The sequence below is a fragment of the Stegostoma tigrinum genome, chromosome 2 (assembly GCF_030684315.1).
Source record: "Stegostoma tigrinum isolate sSteTig4 chromosome 2, sSteTig4.hap1, whole genome shotgun sequence".
Lineage (NCBI taxonomy): Eukaryota > Metazoa > Chordata > Chondrichthyes > Orectolobiformes > Stegostomatidae > Stegostoma > Stegostoma tigrinum.
The window spans coordinates 73,941,398-73,957,946 of NC_081355.1; the positions used below are offsets into that span (position 1 = coordinate 73,941,398).

Consider the following 16,549-nt stretch of genomic DNA (forward strand, 5'->3'; position numbering starts at 1 on the left):
TCTCTCTTAAATACTTGCTGAAAAATTATATCACGCCTGCTGGCAGGCATTGTTTGGATGGAAAATCCAGATTTAAAATAATACTGGTGGGACGAGTTTAAAATACCAGTGACAGACATTTAATTCTGGGTTACCTAGCTAAATTTGGCCAACCCCACCCCCATCCCCCACTGCCATTCCCACAGCAACTGGGCAATTGCATCACCTGACTTTATCTGTCTCTGCGCAGTGCCAAATTGGCTAAATATGGACTTCAATCTCTTTCCCAATCCTTAGTTGATAGAATAAAGCCCTATTAAATCTAACACAAAACTGTGTGTAACACGAGATAACTGGTTGCATTCAGTGATGAAATTGATGATCTAGTGAATCTTGCTTTAAGTTACTACTATGGAATATTTCACAACTCAGTTAAGTTGTTCAAATTCCTAATAGTTGATTTGACTTCATGAGACAGTAGAACAGTAATGGATATGACATTTCTTGTCCCCTGTCTCTGCCTATTATTTTCCCTTGACTCTTGCTTATTTCCCTTCCCACCTTCATCCTCCCTTCCTTTACCTGCCTGCTCTACCATTTTCTCCTCTTTCCACCACGTTCCTCCTCTCCCATTGTCTCTTCCTCTCTAGATTCATTCCTCCCCCCATTTCTTTTCACTCTGGTTCACACTGCCACTTCCTGATTCTTTCTGATTCTTTTCTCCCTCTAACCACCCTGTTATCCTCTGTCCTGTTCTCCTGTGTGTGTGCGTGTGTGTGTGTGTGTGTGTGTGTGTCTGAATATTGTTAAGACTTTCTACCTATCATCACACTGAATCACGATGGTGTCTAATGATAAGAGAATGTTAAGTAACAGATTACATTTTGTTTCCTCTAACAAAACATGACAAAGTTAATCATTAACATTCTCTGAAGAGTGAACAATGCATAGATTTAAACGTTTAATTTTTCTTTTTTCTCTTGATTTCTTTTCGAGAATTATTTTGCTTTCAAGTAGAGTATTGTGCAGGTTAGTAGATAATTTACACAAACATTCCTTTTGATGAAATTTATGTTTTACATGTTTTTCTGCATGTAATAAATTAGGACCCAGCTTGTGGAGATGCCCCAGAAGTATACAATGCACTGACATCAAAAAATAACGGATCCGTTTCTGTTGCCATACTACAATAGAAGACAAGGCCTACCTTGTGGAAAGCAGGTAAATAAATTATTTGTGATTTATTTTAAATTACAATAATGAGATAGCTCAGTTATGAAAATCAATGAAATTAAGGATTTCTCTCTTTAGGGTATAAATTTTAAGGAGACATGCAGTAGATATGTTCAAAGTTATTGGGTCACGATTGAATGCGTGAGAGAAAGCTACTTCGATGGGCAGGTGAGTCAGGAGCCTGATAATGCAGATTAAATGTAATTGACAAAGAATCAAAGGGAAGATATGGAACTTTTTATTAGAACTGTGCATTTTTATGATCTGGAATGTATCACCTGAAAAGGTAATGAAACAGACTGAATAGTAACTTTTAAAAGGAGCTTTGATAAGCACTCGATGAAGGCAACTTTGCAGTGTGAAATCTACCTTATTAGACCCAAGCTTTTGTTGTTTACAAGGTCAGAAATCGCACAACACCAGGTTACAGTTTATTTGGTTTATTTGAAAACACAAGCTTTCAGAGACTCAATCCTTTCTTCAGGTGTTAGTGAGAGAGGTTAGTATCAGACACAGAATTTATAAGTAAAAGATCAAAGGTTCACACCATTGATGAGGATGTACTAAAGAAACCTAAGATGCTGTTAAATCTTTAATCAGTTACAAGGTTTTAACTGATTAATATGCATATGTAAATCCCCAAATTCTTTTCAAGGCTTTAAAGCTTTAATCAGTGTAAAGAAAAGGTGAAAATTTAGGTCAGTCAATGCATGTTAGATATGAGAGATAGTAGGAACTGCTGGAGAATCTGAGATAACAAAGTATAGAGCTGGATGAACACAGCAGGCCAAGCAGCAGCAGAGGAGCAGGGAGGCTGACGTTTCGGGCCTAGACCCTTTGTCATTTCTGAAGAAGGGTCTCGACATGAAACATCAGCTTTCCTGCTCTTCGCTGCTGCTTGGCCTGCTGTGTTCAACCAACTCTACACCTTGTTATCTCATTTTAGATGTGAGGTCTTGTTTAGAACCTGTTTGTATTTTAGTTTGGAGTCAGACTGTTTTCATTTGTAAAGTATGAATTCAATGAAACACCATATTGACTGACTGTCTATAAATTACATGCCTTTTGAACATAATAAAATGTATTGGCAGACATAAATTCACCCCATAGATGTGTGTGTGTGTGTGTGTGTGTGTGTGTGTGTGTGTGTGTGTGTGTGTGTGAGTTAGAGAGTGTATAGTGTGGTGGGGTCACCTGTAGTGCAACATGAACCCAAGAACCTCATGCATACTGGACTTTGCTTTCTGTTTCTGCTCTGTGACTCTACGTTGTTGTGTGTCCTGAAGTCCACCTTGGAGGACGTTTACCTGAAGATCCGAAGATAAATGTCCTTGACCGCTGAAGTGTTCCCATGCTGTTGTTGCATGGTGTCCATTCATCCATTGTCGCAACATCTGCATGGTCTCACCAAAATGCCAAGCCTCGGGACATCATTGCCTGCAGCGTATGAGATAGACAACGTTGTCTGAGTCACATGAATTTTCCTGAATTTTCCGGTCCTGATTGCATTTCCTGGCTGTGAGCAAAGAGTAGTGCCAATGGAAGCTCCTGGTGGCACAGGACACTGTGATGGGACTGTGCTGGAAGCTGGAGTCCGACTTGAAGGCTCCTGGAGTGGGAAGCCATCCCCTCTCAGTGAAGGTCAATGTGGCACTGAATTTCTATGTTATTCTCTCCTTCCAGGGAGTGATGAGCAACCTATGTAGGATCTCTCAGTCCTATGCTCACAAATCTATCAAGACAATGGCCAATGCCATCTGTGAAAGGTCACACCATTTCAGTTCGGTTCTCGACAGTCTGGGCAGTTGGATTTGGAAATATAACTGGCATCACAAGGTGCTATAAACTGTACACATGACCGGAAAATTCTGGATCTCCTGTGGACCCCATGCATCCTGAAGGATCCCATGGCTGCAACATTTCCCTGAATTGGGTGTTCTTCAAATCTTTTCCAGCCTGTTGCTGTTCAGCGACTGTCGATTTAGTCTGCTGCCAGTCAGAAAATAGATCCAAAAGCTATCAATGAGATCCTGCATGTAATTTTAAAAGGACTCCCAGGCCTCCAACCTTTCTAGGTTCTTTGGCAAATTTGGACCCTGCACAATTTCTCACCACCTCCATATGAAAGTCAGAATGATTATCACTGCCACATGAGCATGTAAGAAAAGAAATTGTTTGTAACTGCCTTGAAATGGTACATGGCACAGACCCAAGATGTGTTGGTAGTCACAGTCAAAATAATTGCTCCCAATCACATATGGAAAATTCTGAAAATGTCTTGTCTTCATGCAGAGACTCACAACAGATTTTCTTCCTGACAATTTATGGGCATTGACAATTTTTGGACTCTCACTTTTTCCAACGAGTTCTACATCTCAGCAGAGATGACAGTTGTGACTGTCAACTTTTGGCATTTCTGATCTACCTCACAGCACTACAGTAATGCCACTAGTTCAAAGACCACAACAACAACAGTATAGTGTCGTAGTGATATACAACATGGTAACAGACCTTTTAGTCCAAATGGAATGACGAGATGTCTGATATAAATCTAGTCACATTTTACAGCATTTGGCCCTTATCCTTCTAAGCCCTTCCTATTCATGTATCCCTTTTAAATGTTGTCACAAACCAGCCTCCACCACTTCCCCTGGCAGCTCATTCCATACACAAGTCACCCTCTGTGTGAAAAGGTTGACCCTTAGTTCCCTCTTATATCTTTCCTCTCACACCTTAAACCTATGCCCTCTAGTTTTGGACTCCCCCACCTTGGGCAAAGACCTTACCTATTTACCCAATCCATGCTCCTCATGATTTTATAAATCTCTATAAGGTCACCTGTGATGTTCCAGGGAAAATTGCCCCAGGCTATTCAATCTCTGCCTATATCTTGAACCCTCCAACTCCGGCAACATCCTCATAAATGTTTTTTGAATTGTTTCTAGTTTCATAGCAGCCTTGCTATCGGACGGAGGCCAGAATTGCATGCAATACTCCAAAAGTGACTGAAAAAACTTTACAAAAATGTTAAGTATTTTGACAATCACATGATTTTTACATAAATATTTATACGCCAGATATCTTTAATCTTCACAGAACCTTCTGTTTGCTTTCACTCTTCAAGATATCACGCAAGCTTCATGAGTTAGGTGCAGCGAACATATATCAGCCAACAGACGAGCATGATGAAACATAGATCAATTATAATTCTGAACATTAGAGAAACCATCTCCACTCTCTAAATGTAAGGAAAGAAAACTTGTCGATATATAGCACCATTCAATGATGATACTTTAGAGAAATGTGAATTTGTATTTAGATTAGGCTAATCAAATCAGAACTAATGTTGTGGAGAATTAATTCGTGTGAGACTGTGAGAGTCTGGAAGTCTATACAATGAGCCAATTAAGGATTGGTCTACAGGTATTTCTGCTATAATCCATGTTCTGTTGATGCAATTTGGCTGTAACACAATTGATAAATAGTGGTTGCTGTTTGGATAATGCAAACTTTTTACTGTACAGCAATTTTCTATATTTGTAGAATTCGTACATTCCCTACCGTGTGGAAAGGGGCCCTTCGCCCAACAGGTCCACAGCATCCCTCAGAGCATCTCACCCAGACCCATCCCCCTATAACCCACCAAATCTACATATCCCTGAACACTATGGGAAATTTGGCATGGCCAATCCACCTAGCCTGCATATCTTTGCACTTTGGGAAGAAACTCATGCAGACACAGGGAAAATGCGCAACTCCACATAGACGGTCACCCAAGGGTGGAATCGAACACCAGTCCCTGGGGGTCTGAGGCAGCAGTGCTAACCACTGAGCCACTGTGCCGCCCTATAACTCATCCATGCAATGTCCTCAGCCCGACAAAGTACTGATACAAATAGCAGCAGTGGGATTTGAACCCATACCTCTACAAAGACAGGAGCCTTAATACAGCACCTTAAACCACTCAGCCACACTACCCACAAAATTGTATGCCGATGGTGAACAGCAGAGGATTGTTTTGATCTATTGACTGCTGAATTATGGGTCCAGTGCCCTCCGACTGCATCGCGCTGCTTGTAAAGTCCTATAGAGCAAGATCGCACAAGAATGCAAGTTTTGTGTTACAGGAGAAATACCTGTACTTTGGATTTGGTGTTGCATAATGAGAAAAGTCTAAGAAACACCTGTGATCAGAGTTAATGGGAACTGCAGTTGTTGGAGAATTCAAGACAATAAAGTGTGAAGCTGGATGAACACAGCAGGCCAAACAGCATCTCAGGAGCACAAAAGCTGACCTTTCAGGCCTAGACCCTTCATCAGAGCTCGCAGGATCTGATGAAGGGTCTAGGCCTGAAACGTCAGCTTTTGCTCTTCTGAGATGCTGGTTGGCCTGCTGTGTTCATCCAGCTTCACACTTTGTTATCTAAGAAACACCTGTATTTTGGATTTGGTGTTATGTAATGAGATAAACCTAACCAATAATCTTGCTTTAAAGGAACCTTTGATAAAGAATGACTATGTATGATATGACTGAAATTTACATGAAATTTGAATGGGATATATTTCTTTCTAAAACTCGGTTCTTAAATCTGAGCAAAGGAAACCATGGGGAACAGAAATGCAGAATTTCTTTTTAAATTGTGAGAGGTTGTAAAGTGTTGATGTATAAAAGGATTTGTCAATGAGTCACTGAAGGCTAACTTGCAGGTGCAACAAGCTTATAGTCAGGCTCATGGAATTATTACCTTTAATACATGAGGATTTGAGGATAGGAAAGTAACGGTTTGCTTTAATTATATAGGATAACATCTGAAGTAAAGTTTTAGTCTCCATGTCCTAGGAAAGACACTATTGCCATTAAGGTAGTGCAACAAAGAGTCACCAGACTTCTTTCTGGGATAGGAGGACTGCCCTATGAAGAGAGATTAGGCAAACCGGGCCTGTATTCTATAGAGTTTTGAGGATTGAGTGGTCACGTCATTAGAATTTATGAAATACTTCAATGGATAGGAAAGGTTAGTGCAAGTCAATGCATGCTTCCCTGTATTGGGAGTCTAAAACCAGGTGAGCTGAGCTCACTTAAAAAGTGGGTGGATGTCACTATTTCCAAGATGAGGAAAAATGTTTTTACAAAGGCTTTAAAACTTTGGAATCATCAATAGATGGCTGGGATGTTTACCCTTTGTGGGTGTTTGAGATAAATAAGGATTGCCTTCATTGCTTAGGCCTTTAAGTACAGGAGTTGGGAAATTATGGTGAGGTTGTACAGGACATTGATGCGAACTCTTCTGGAGTACTGTGTCCAGTTCTGATCTCTCAGTTATAAAAAGGATCTTATTAAGGTGGAGAGGGTTCAAGGGGATGTTGCTGGCAATGAAGGGTTTGAGTTATAAGAAGGGGCTGGATAGGATGGGACTTTTTTCACTGGAGTGAAGGAGATTGACAGGTGACATTATAGAGGTTTATAAAATAATGGGGAGTGTAGATTAGATGAAGCAAGTGTCTTTTCCATAAGGTGGGGAATTTTACGGTGAGAGGAGAAAGATTTAAACAAGACATGGGGGCTTTGTTTTTACACAGAGAGTGGTTTGTTTGTGAATTGAACTTCCAGTGGAGGTGGTGGATGCAGGCACAGCTACAACATTTGACAGACATTTTAAAAGTACTATACATGAATAGGAAAGATTTGGAGGGAAGTGGGCCAACCGCAGGCCGGTGGGACTAGATTAGTTTGGGATTATGTTCAGCATGGACTGGTTGGATTGAAGGGTTTCATGTTGTATGATTCTATGACTCTATGACTGATAAATTTTTGATTACCAGTGGCATATAAGGCAATGGGGATTAGATGGATAAAAGTGTGTAATCACTTACAATTGTACTGATTGGCGGAGCAGGCTCAATGGATTGAATGGCCTCCTCTTATTCCTATGAGAGTATGAGGGCTATATTGGTTATGGTGAATTGGTAAAATACACGAAAATATTTAACAGTAAGTGTACACCCCTATTTAAAGGAATACTATGAAGCCTACAACAAAAATATACATTTCCTTAAAGTACAATCACCTCACAATGGTTGTTATCAAAAGAAGTTAAAGATTGCCATCAATCAATAGAAATGGCTCATAAGAATGGCAGAAATAGAGGTAAATCTCAAGATTACAGCCATTTAGCACCGAGTGGAGAAGGCCCCAGAAGCTGATAAGAGAAATGTAATAAGAATGCAAACAAACAAGGATCATCAAAGTAAACTGTGACAACTTCTACTGATATGTGAAAGAAAATGAGTAGCTAATATAAATGTAAGCCCATGGTGGGTGGGGGGGAAGGTAGAGGGGATGAATATTGGTGGACTGGGGAGGGTGTGGTGGGACAGAAAGATTTGCTGTGGAGAACAGGGAGCTTGTACAGGAACTAAAGTTACTTTGCATCTGTCATCACAGAAGAAGATACAAAAAATCTTCCAGAAATACAAAGAAACCAGGGGAGTTGAATAATTAAAGAACTAAAAGAAACTAGAATTTTTATACAGGTAGTAATTGAAAAAATAGCTAGATTGAGAGATGATAAATAACCTGGACTAGATGTGCTTCATCCTAGATTGTTTATATTGTTTAGTGAATAGCAGGAGAGATAGTGGATTCTTTGTGATTATCTTTCCGAATTATACAGATCCTGGAAATATTTCTGCTTACTTGGAGTTAGCAAATGCAATTCTGCCATTTAAGAAGGAAGAAAGAGGGAGATTGCAGAACTGTGAATCTATTAGTTTCAAGTCTGTAGTAAGAATTCAGAAAATAACAGTATAATTGGATAGTCAATTTCAATTATGAATGGAAAAGCATATTTGACAAAGTTATTGGACCTTGTGAGGATATCACCTAACATAGACAAAGGAAAGCCAGTTAATATTCCTGAAGAAGTGCGTAGGCCCGAAACATCAGCTTTCCAGCTCCTCTGATGCTGTTTGTCCTGCTGTGCTCATCCAGCTCTACGCCTTGTTACATCGGTAGATATTGTGTTTGGATTTTCAAAATGTTTTTGAGAAGATCCCATGCAGGAGGCTAATAAGTAAAATTAGAGCTCATGGATTGAGGGAAATATATAGACCCAAGTAGAGATGATGACACAGTGATGTATAATCAAGAGGGGGTTGTCTTGGATGTCCTCAACATTGACTCCGAACCGCATGAAGTCTCATGGCACCAGGTCAAATATGGGCAAGGAAACCTCCTGCTGATAGCCGTGTATCATGTTCTTTTGGCTGATGAATCAGTGCTCCTCTATGCGGAACAACACTTGGAGGAAGCACTGAGGGTGGCAAGGGCACCAAATGTACTCAGGGTGGGAGATTTTAATGTCCACCACCAAGAGTGGCTCAGCAGCAGCAATACTGATCGAGTGATTGGGTTCTGCAGTTGACTTAAAGGTTGGTTTGTGATGCAGAATGATGCCACCATCATGACTTCAATTCCCATGCCAGCTGAGGTTACCATGAAAGAACCTGCTTCTCAACTTTAACCTCTGCCTGAGGCATGTTGACCACAGGTTAAACCACCACCTATCGTCAGAACTGCCCAAAGGACAATGGCATCTTTTCCTTAAAGGACTTCGCTGCTAGACTGAGCCTGTGGTGGGCGATGAGGGAACCAATAAGAGGGGAAAATATATTCAACCTCACCTTCAGCAAACTGCCGCAGATTCATCTGTCCATGGCAGTATCGGTAAGAGTGACCACCGCACAGTCCTTGTAGAGATGAAGTCCTGCCTTTCCAATGATCAGACCAGTTGATGGGCACTCCCATCAACTTAAAAGGTTTCATAAAAGCATTTAAATAGGATTTCCTTCATCTTCACATAGGCTATGTTGTACTGCTCTAACCACTTGCACATTTTTACGTTTTTTCTTGTCACAAACTATTAGATGTACAGCTATTGTGCTGAAGTTAGGCATCCACACATTGTCAGAAATATTATGATTTCCTGTTTAGTTTTAGGAACAGGTGATTGATCAGCGCCTTCACTTTCCCTGATCCTAACAACACTTGCCCTTGGTCCCCAAAGTGTCCTAGGTAGGTTACCCTCATATTTGTAAGCTCAGTCTTCATGAAAGTCAACAAGCTATAATTCTTAAATGGCTCACCTAATTGTTACATGTGTCCTTCTCTGATGTTGCTACATATCAAGGCATCATTTAAATCAACTACCCAGTTTATTTGAAAAGCAGTGTGGACCCAAGTAGGCCCAGCAATGCAGCCTGTTGGTAGTGGTGTCAGAGGTGAGTTCAGGTTCCTGGTGACTTCTGATTAGATGCTCCTAGCACTGACTCATGGCTGCTGTGGCTCAGGCAAGTTGGGGTTACCAGCAGTGTCTGTATCCAGCCTAGATTCATGGAGACAGCAGTGGAGGCAAGTTTGGATCCAGTACAAGACCAAGCAGCATCAGCAGTGGCAGCGTCGGCAAGGCCCATTGATGACGTATAGTTGCGAGGGTATGGGTAGAGGCAAGTTGGCGCTGAAGAACGGCAACTTTCAATCAAGTGGCAGTGGCACAGCAAAAGAGGCTTGTGCCTGGGCTCCAGGCCCTTGGCCCATGGCAGGGCACTTAAGAAGGGCTGTAAAGCTGAACACTTTTTCATTATTTCTTCATTTTTCTGCCTTTATAGTTTATGTTTTGGTTTATTTTTCAGTGTTTTAAGATAACACCAGAGAATGCGACACTGTACAATATCTTGCACTGTACTATGTAGCAAAATATACATGACAATGAATAAATTAAATCAGATCAGTTAGGCAAGCTATGGCTTGGTTTATATATTTCTTGAAAGTAACTGAGGCATTTTTAAACCCAAATGCTATGAAAATAACATTGATACAGTTAATTTGATGAAACAAAGACAGATATCTCTTTACCTTTTAATGTTGATTCATACTTGCAGTACCACTTCAATAGATCAATCTGAGAAACTAATGGGACACTACCAACACTATCAGTACAATCTACTGAAGAAAGATTTGGGTACAAATCGTTTTCATCACTGCTTTGACCCTTTTGTAGTCTATGTAGAATCTAATCAACTCATCTGATTTAGGAAATAGCACCACAGGTGAACTCTGACTGATTTGACAAGGTTCTTGACAAAGTTTAATCTGGTCACTCTTGCATGTATGGAATTTTGCTTCCTACCTCAGGTTGTTTTATTTTCTGGGATTAACCAATCAGGGTGTTTTTCTGTACTAATTCCCTTTTATTTGCATTATATCTGGCGACATCAGCAAATACCAGTGTCTTTATACAGTTTTCCTTGAATTTCCTAACTCGCCTCTCTAGATCTTACCAATCTCCCTTTAAGCACAAAAGTACACTATCCTTCTGCCCCTGTGTTTCAGTAATGGCTCATTGGACTCTGGGAGATTCAACTGTGAACTAGCTGCCTCTCCTCTGCTCTCCTATTACCTGACAAACTTTCTTTTTCTTATTTTCCTGTCCACTATGATCTTGCCTTAGCCAGTTTAAGAGACATCATCAATTGAATTTCTACTGAATAAGTCACTTTATTAATGTCCTAAATACCTTGACTATTAAATCTCACTCTCAGAGGTTTATGGTGTAAAGCTAACAACAAGAACACTTTGTTTTCTTATTGAGACCTTCTGGCTATAGAGCTTCTGTCTTTCTGTTCTTTCTGTGAGGTTTTGAAATGTTCCTCTTCTACTTTACATTACCAAGATGTGGGTGGAGTAGTATGGAAAATACAACGGAACATACAAAGCAATAAGATAATTGATTAGGGCTATGTCGAACAAATTAAGTATATATGAATAGAAAACAGTATGAGTAGGTTAGTCAAGTCAAATCATATTACATAAAGGTAAACAGGCTGAAGGCCATAATGACATAATGTAATAGATAGGTGGTACTAAATGGTATGCACTAGGTGGTGCTGGAACAATGGTAGCACAGTATGGTTAGGATAGTACCACCACGTGATATGTAATCTCGATTAGTGAAGGCCATGACGACCTAATGTAATAGATTAGGTATGAAGTAGGAGACCATTGTGGCAGAAAATAATCATAGTCTCATAAGTTAAGAAATCATTGTAGCAGAGATAGTTCAGGACACAAATACCTTAGAGAGATAACACTAATTAACACAATTGGTTATGCTGATAACCTGAGAAAGAGCATGATTACTGATAAAGGTATAAAAGATAACAAGCCCCGAGGATCAGGGGCAATCGGGAAACCATTTTCTGATTGTCACAGCTTTTGTTTGCAAATTAAAGTTTAACTTCTTGAAGAATTCTCTACATCTCCTGGTGATTCTCCACGACAGTAGGAAGCTTCATCTGGAGCTCATCCAATCCATCTGTCCCTTTCTTGTTTCTTTCTCCTTTGTTTCTCTCTTGGTATTTCTTCTCTTCTTTTCTTCACTCCCAGCATCACCGTAGACCCACCGAAGTTTCCTCTCAGCCCGAACTGGCCCATTGTGGTCTTTTCGCCCAGTCTCTTGGCAGCACATGGTGGTCTCTTGGCCTGGTATAATGGTGTCTCAGCCCGGCATGGCAGTGTCTCAGGCCAGTCTCTCAGCTTGTCATGGCAGTATCTTGGCATGTGTGTGGGTCTTGTCCGGAGATGTTCTGGAGGCACTGGGAGGAGATTGTGAAGATGGAAGCTTCAGCAGCAGCAGTGGTGGCATTGCAGCCCAACGCGGGGAGAGAGGTCCTGCAGAGTTTGCAGCAGCGTTGAGAACTGGCAGCTGATATCTCCTGGAGACTGTTGAACCTTGAACTTTATTCCTTTGTTTTTTTCTAGTTTATATCGAAAAGAACTCTATTATTAACTATTACCTTTTTAAATTTTTATTTTTTTTAATTATTCTATGAAGGCAATGCTTAATTTTTTAAACTTTGTTTTTTTACTACTTTGTAACCTAAACATTTTGTACCTAGGTCCCTTTGTGCCTAAGATGGCACCGCGTTATGGTAACATTATACACTTTTCACTGTACTCCTGTACTTCTGTACTTGAGCATGCAAGACAATAAAATCTAAATCTAAATATAAAACTTGTGAGTCTCTCCAGAAATATGAGACATAATTCACCATTAACCACCCACTTCTTTCTCTGAAAACCTTTCCCTAAATTAATTTTAAATGCCCCCTTTTCTTGTGGACATAAATCAATTTGATTGAACTAAACTGAATACATTTATTTGTGGAATCTCTGGTTGCCAAAGTAAGAAACCTAATGCTTTTGTTCTCAATAATGTGGTTATTCATAAAAATAAGGCTTTAATAATCATTTGAGAGTCTGGTATTAAGAATCTACTGGTCATGAAACCATTTGTTGGTTGTTGGAAAATCCCATTTGACTCACTAATGCCCTTCAGGTAACAAAATCTGCCATTGTCACCTGGTTTAGCTTACATGTACTTCCAGACCTCCAGCAATGTGGTTGACTCTCACCTGGCCTCTGAGATGGCCTAGCAAACCACTCAATTCAAGGACAGCTCGGAATGTATGAAAAATGCTGGCCATCCGGTGATCTCCAAGTCCAACAAGAGAATTAAAGTAAAATAAAACTGAGTTAAATTTTAACTCCAACTTAGTATAATCTTTCTACGTTTCAAGCCTTTCACTTTAGTAGTTGGTCGGCTTTCTATGAAAACTTCATGTTGTGATCATTTTGACAATGGAAAGATGCTATACATTGGTCTTTGTGCAGCAAATAGCACATTTCTGTCGCATCCTGTCCTGTGAAATAGGGGCAGTTAAGTGAGATTTCCTCTGACATGTCCAGACACTGCTCCCAGGGCAATTATGTGTAGCGTTCTGAACAACTCATGTACAACCTCCTCACAAATTTGTCTTTCTCATCTTAAGTGTCCAGATTTTCATAGGCGTGCACTTTTTCAGGGACTTGGTTGGCTCAGTTGGTTAGCTAGATGGTTGATTTGCCATGCACAATGATGTCTATAGTGTGCGTTCAATTCCTGTAGCAGCTAACGTTGTCATGAAAGCCTCTCCTTCTCAACCTTTCCTTTTGCCTGAGGCATGGAGACCCTCAGATTAAACCACCAGTAGCAATTTCTCTCTGATGAGAGGACAGCCCTATGTCAACTTTATCTCTACATATCTTTGCCACATTGTAAATGTGATGTCAAAGACAGTGATTGCTAAAAACAACAAAGAAAGATTTTATCCGATGAAGGAAAGCAAAAGTGTAAAATTGAGGACTGTCAAGGCAACTAATGTGGTAAATATTATTACCATTCTTGCTCGAATACTACCCAAATTGAGGGGCCTTGTTAAATAGCTGAACTCCAAATGCATTCACTCTTGAATTTATCAATGAGATTTATGCAGTGGTTGAAGTTCATCGAACTTCTGTTTACACTGAAATTGGAATTCATTCTTAAGCGTCAAAATGCCAGTCAACAAACCCAATGCAATAGGAAATGTCCATTTGAGATCTTGCATTTGTGTGATTGTGATTATGAAGCCAAAATCAATGGCTGCATGTCTGCACTTTAACAATTAGTGCTCCCTAGGAACATTGGGCCTACCAAAAGATCTGTGTGGCAAATCAGCAAAACCAGTTGTAATTTTTGCTTGAAGTACAAGCTTGAAACCTTAAAAGTCAGTTTATATATTACTGAACTGCATTATTTTATAATAAAAGTGAATTTTTTTATAAGCACAGTACTTTTAAAGCAATATTTTTAAGCCCACTCCTGAACTGCATCCAGTCAGCCTTTTTTCTCATCAGCCTGGAGTTTACAAAAGTGAGCCTCTCAGCCTGCAATAAGCCAGACTATGAGCAGGTGTTAGTGTTTAACTAATGGAGTGTTCCTGCTCAAAATGGGGAATCATGTGAAACAGAGACAGTAACACCCTTTCATTACAATTTGTGCAATTGGGTATTGATTCAGTCTTATCTTCAGCATTGCAGACCTTCAGTTTGCATTTAACTAAGTTGTAAAAATCGATAATTGAGGTTGAAATAAAGTAATTTCCCTTACATCTGATAATAATGTCTTGCTCAATCAAGTCCCTGACCTTCCTCAGGTAGGTGAAGTTCCAGCCTAATTTAAAGCATCAATTTTATATTTTGCCCATTTCTTAAAGCAACTGAAATATATGTTTCACTGGGTGACATACCAGGTTTTAGTATTCTTCATATGAAAATGAGATTGACTTAATTTGATAAATGTTTGGATGTTTTATTTTCTGATTCTCTTCTGCCAGAGGGAAAGAAATGGCGATCAGTAATATGGCTGTCTACATTCCTGCCTGGGTGTTGGCACCCTCTAACTACAAAGGCCTGACCTTCAAGCATAATGGCATTTAAAAGTCCACCTTGTGGATTGTGCAACATGTGCGTTGTCTGTCACTGCCAGTGTGATATCAACATGAAAAACATCTTTCCCTCCTCTTTGGTTTCAGTATTTCAGGGAAATCGCTCCTTTCGCAATCTCTAATCTACTTTTTAAGAAGGGCAACAGGGATAGTCCAGGAAATTAAACACCAGTAAGCCTTTCATCAGTGCTATTATTATTTTGAATAATCAAATTTACTTGTCATGAAAAGCCAGTATGGCTTTGTTTGGGGGAGATCTTGTCTTACAAACTTTATTTGAGTTTTTTTGAGGAATTGATGAAGATGGTTAATCAGGGTAGAACAGTGGATGTTGTCTACATGCCTCATGGTAGGCTTACCCAGAAGATTAAGTCATATGTAATCCATGGTGAGTTGGCAATTTGGATACACAATTGGCTTGATCATGGAAGATAGAGGGTGGTTGTAGATGGGTGTTTGTTGGGACTTTTGTTCTTTGTTGTATATACATATTATATATGAAAACAGAAGTAGACTGATTAGTAAGTTTGAGACAACACAAAAGTTGATAGAGTTGTGGTTAGTGAGAAAGATTGTCAAAGGCTACAATAGGATATACATAAGTTGGACGGAGAAATGGCAGATGGAGTTTAACCCAGACAAGTGTGCATTTTGTGATGTTAAATGCAAGAAGAAAGCATAATGTAAATGATAGGACCCTTAGAAGCATTGATATATGGAGGGATCTTGGGATTCAAGACCGTAGCCCACTGAAAATGGCAACGTAAGTGAAATATGTTGCAAAGAAGGCAAATGGCGTGGTTGCCTTCATCGAAGAATTGTGTATAAGAGTTGACAAGTCATGCTGCAGGCCCCATTTGGTGCACAGTGTGCAGTTTTATTTGCCAAACTACAGGAAGGATGTAGAGACTTTGGAGACGGTGCAAAGGAGATTTACTAGTATATTGCTTGGGTTGGAATGTATTAGTTATAAGGACAGTTTGGACAGACTTGGATTGTTTTCACTAGAACATCAGAAGCTAAGGGGCAACCTAATAGAAATAAATAAAATTCTGAGGCATAGATACAATGCATAGTGTGTCTTTTATCCAGGATGGAATTGACAAATACTGGAGGGACATTTGTTTAAGGTGAGAGTGGGAAAGTTGAAAGGAGATGTGTGAGGCAAGTTGTTTTTTTAACAGATGGTGGCAGGTGTCTGGAACATGTGACCAGAGGAGGTGGTAGAAGCAGATACCCTAACAACATTTAAGAATATTTAGACAATAACATGAACAGGCAGGGAATAGAGATCGTGAGCAAGCAGATGGGATTAGTTCAGAATGGCATTATGGTCAGCTGGAGACAGGGGTGGGTGAAGGGCCTATTCCTGAACTGTACTCTTCCATGTTAAATACACTTCCTGATATTGAAGAAAGCAACACATAGACAGGGAAAGGGGTAAACAAACTGGTCATGGAGAAAGAGAAATAGACAATAGGAGTGTAATGTAGGAACATAAGAATATAGGACTTGGGCCTCAAGCCTATGCCATGTTTCAATAATGTTGAGTTGATCTTACTGTGTTCTAATCTCCACTTTCCTGTTTGCACCCATCTTGATTCCCCTGTCTGTCAAATCCTGTCTAACTCAGATTTGAGTAAATTTGAGTACCAAGCCACACCTACCTTCTTGAGAAGAAGATACCACATTCAAACCAACCTCTGAGAGAAAATGAAGTTCTCTTTCCTAAAGGGCAACATTGTGTTCTTAAATTGTGTTCATTTGTTTTGGTCTTTCCCACAAGTGGAAATATCCCTCAGGTATCCACCCTATTCAATCCCACTTAAACCTTCTGTTTTTTTTCTTTTATTTATCAATGGGATGAGGATGCCACTGGCTAGGCAACATTTATTGCCCATTCCTAATTGCCCAGAGGGCAGTTAAGAATCAACCAAATTGCTGTGGATCTGGAGACCACATGTAGGCCAGA

General features: G+C 39.9%; 1 protein-coding gene across 3 annotated transcripts in view; it reads left to right on the forward strand.

Annotated features, from left to right (window-relative positions):
* The first annotated feature begins 391 nt into the window (after positions 1-391).
* The window catches only part of LOC125462162 (ATP-dependent translocase ABCB1-like), a 105,949-nt gene continuing 89,791 nt past the window's right edge, over positions 392-16,549 (forward strand). Inside the window, exons 1-2 of one of the 3 annotated variants that reach the window (XM_059654627.1) lie at positions 392-410; positions 1,086-1,200. The gene's annotated coding sequence lies outside the window, so the exon portion shown is untranslated. Of the gene's footprint in view, positions 411-921; positions 1,009-1,085; positions 1,201-16,549 lie in introns of those variants that run through there. The other 2 variants (XM_048551825.2, XM_048551800.2) reach the window with 2 other exon arrangements.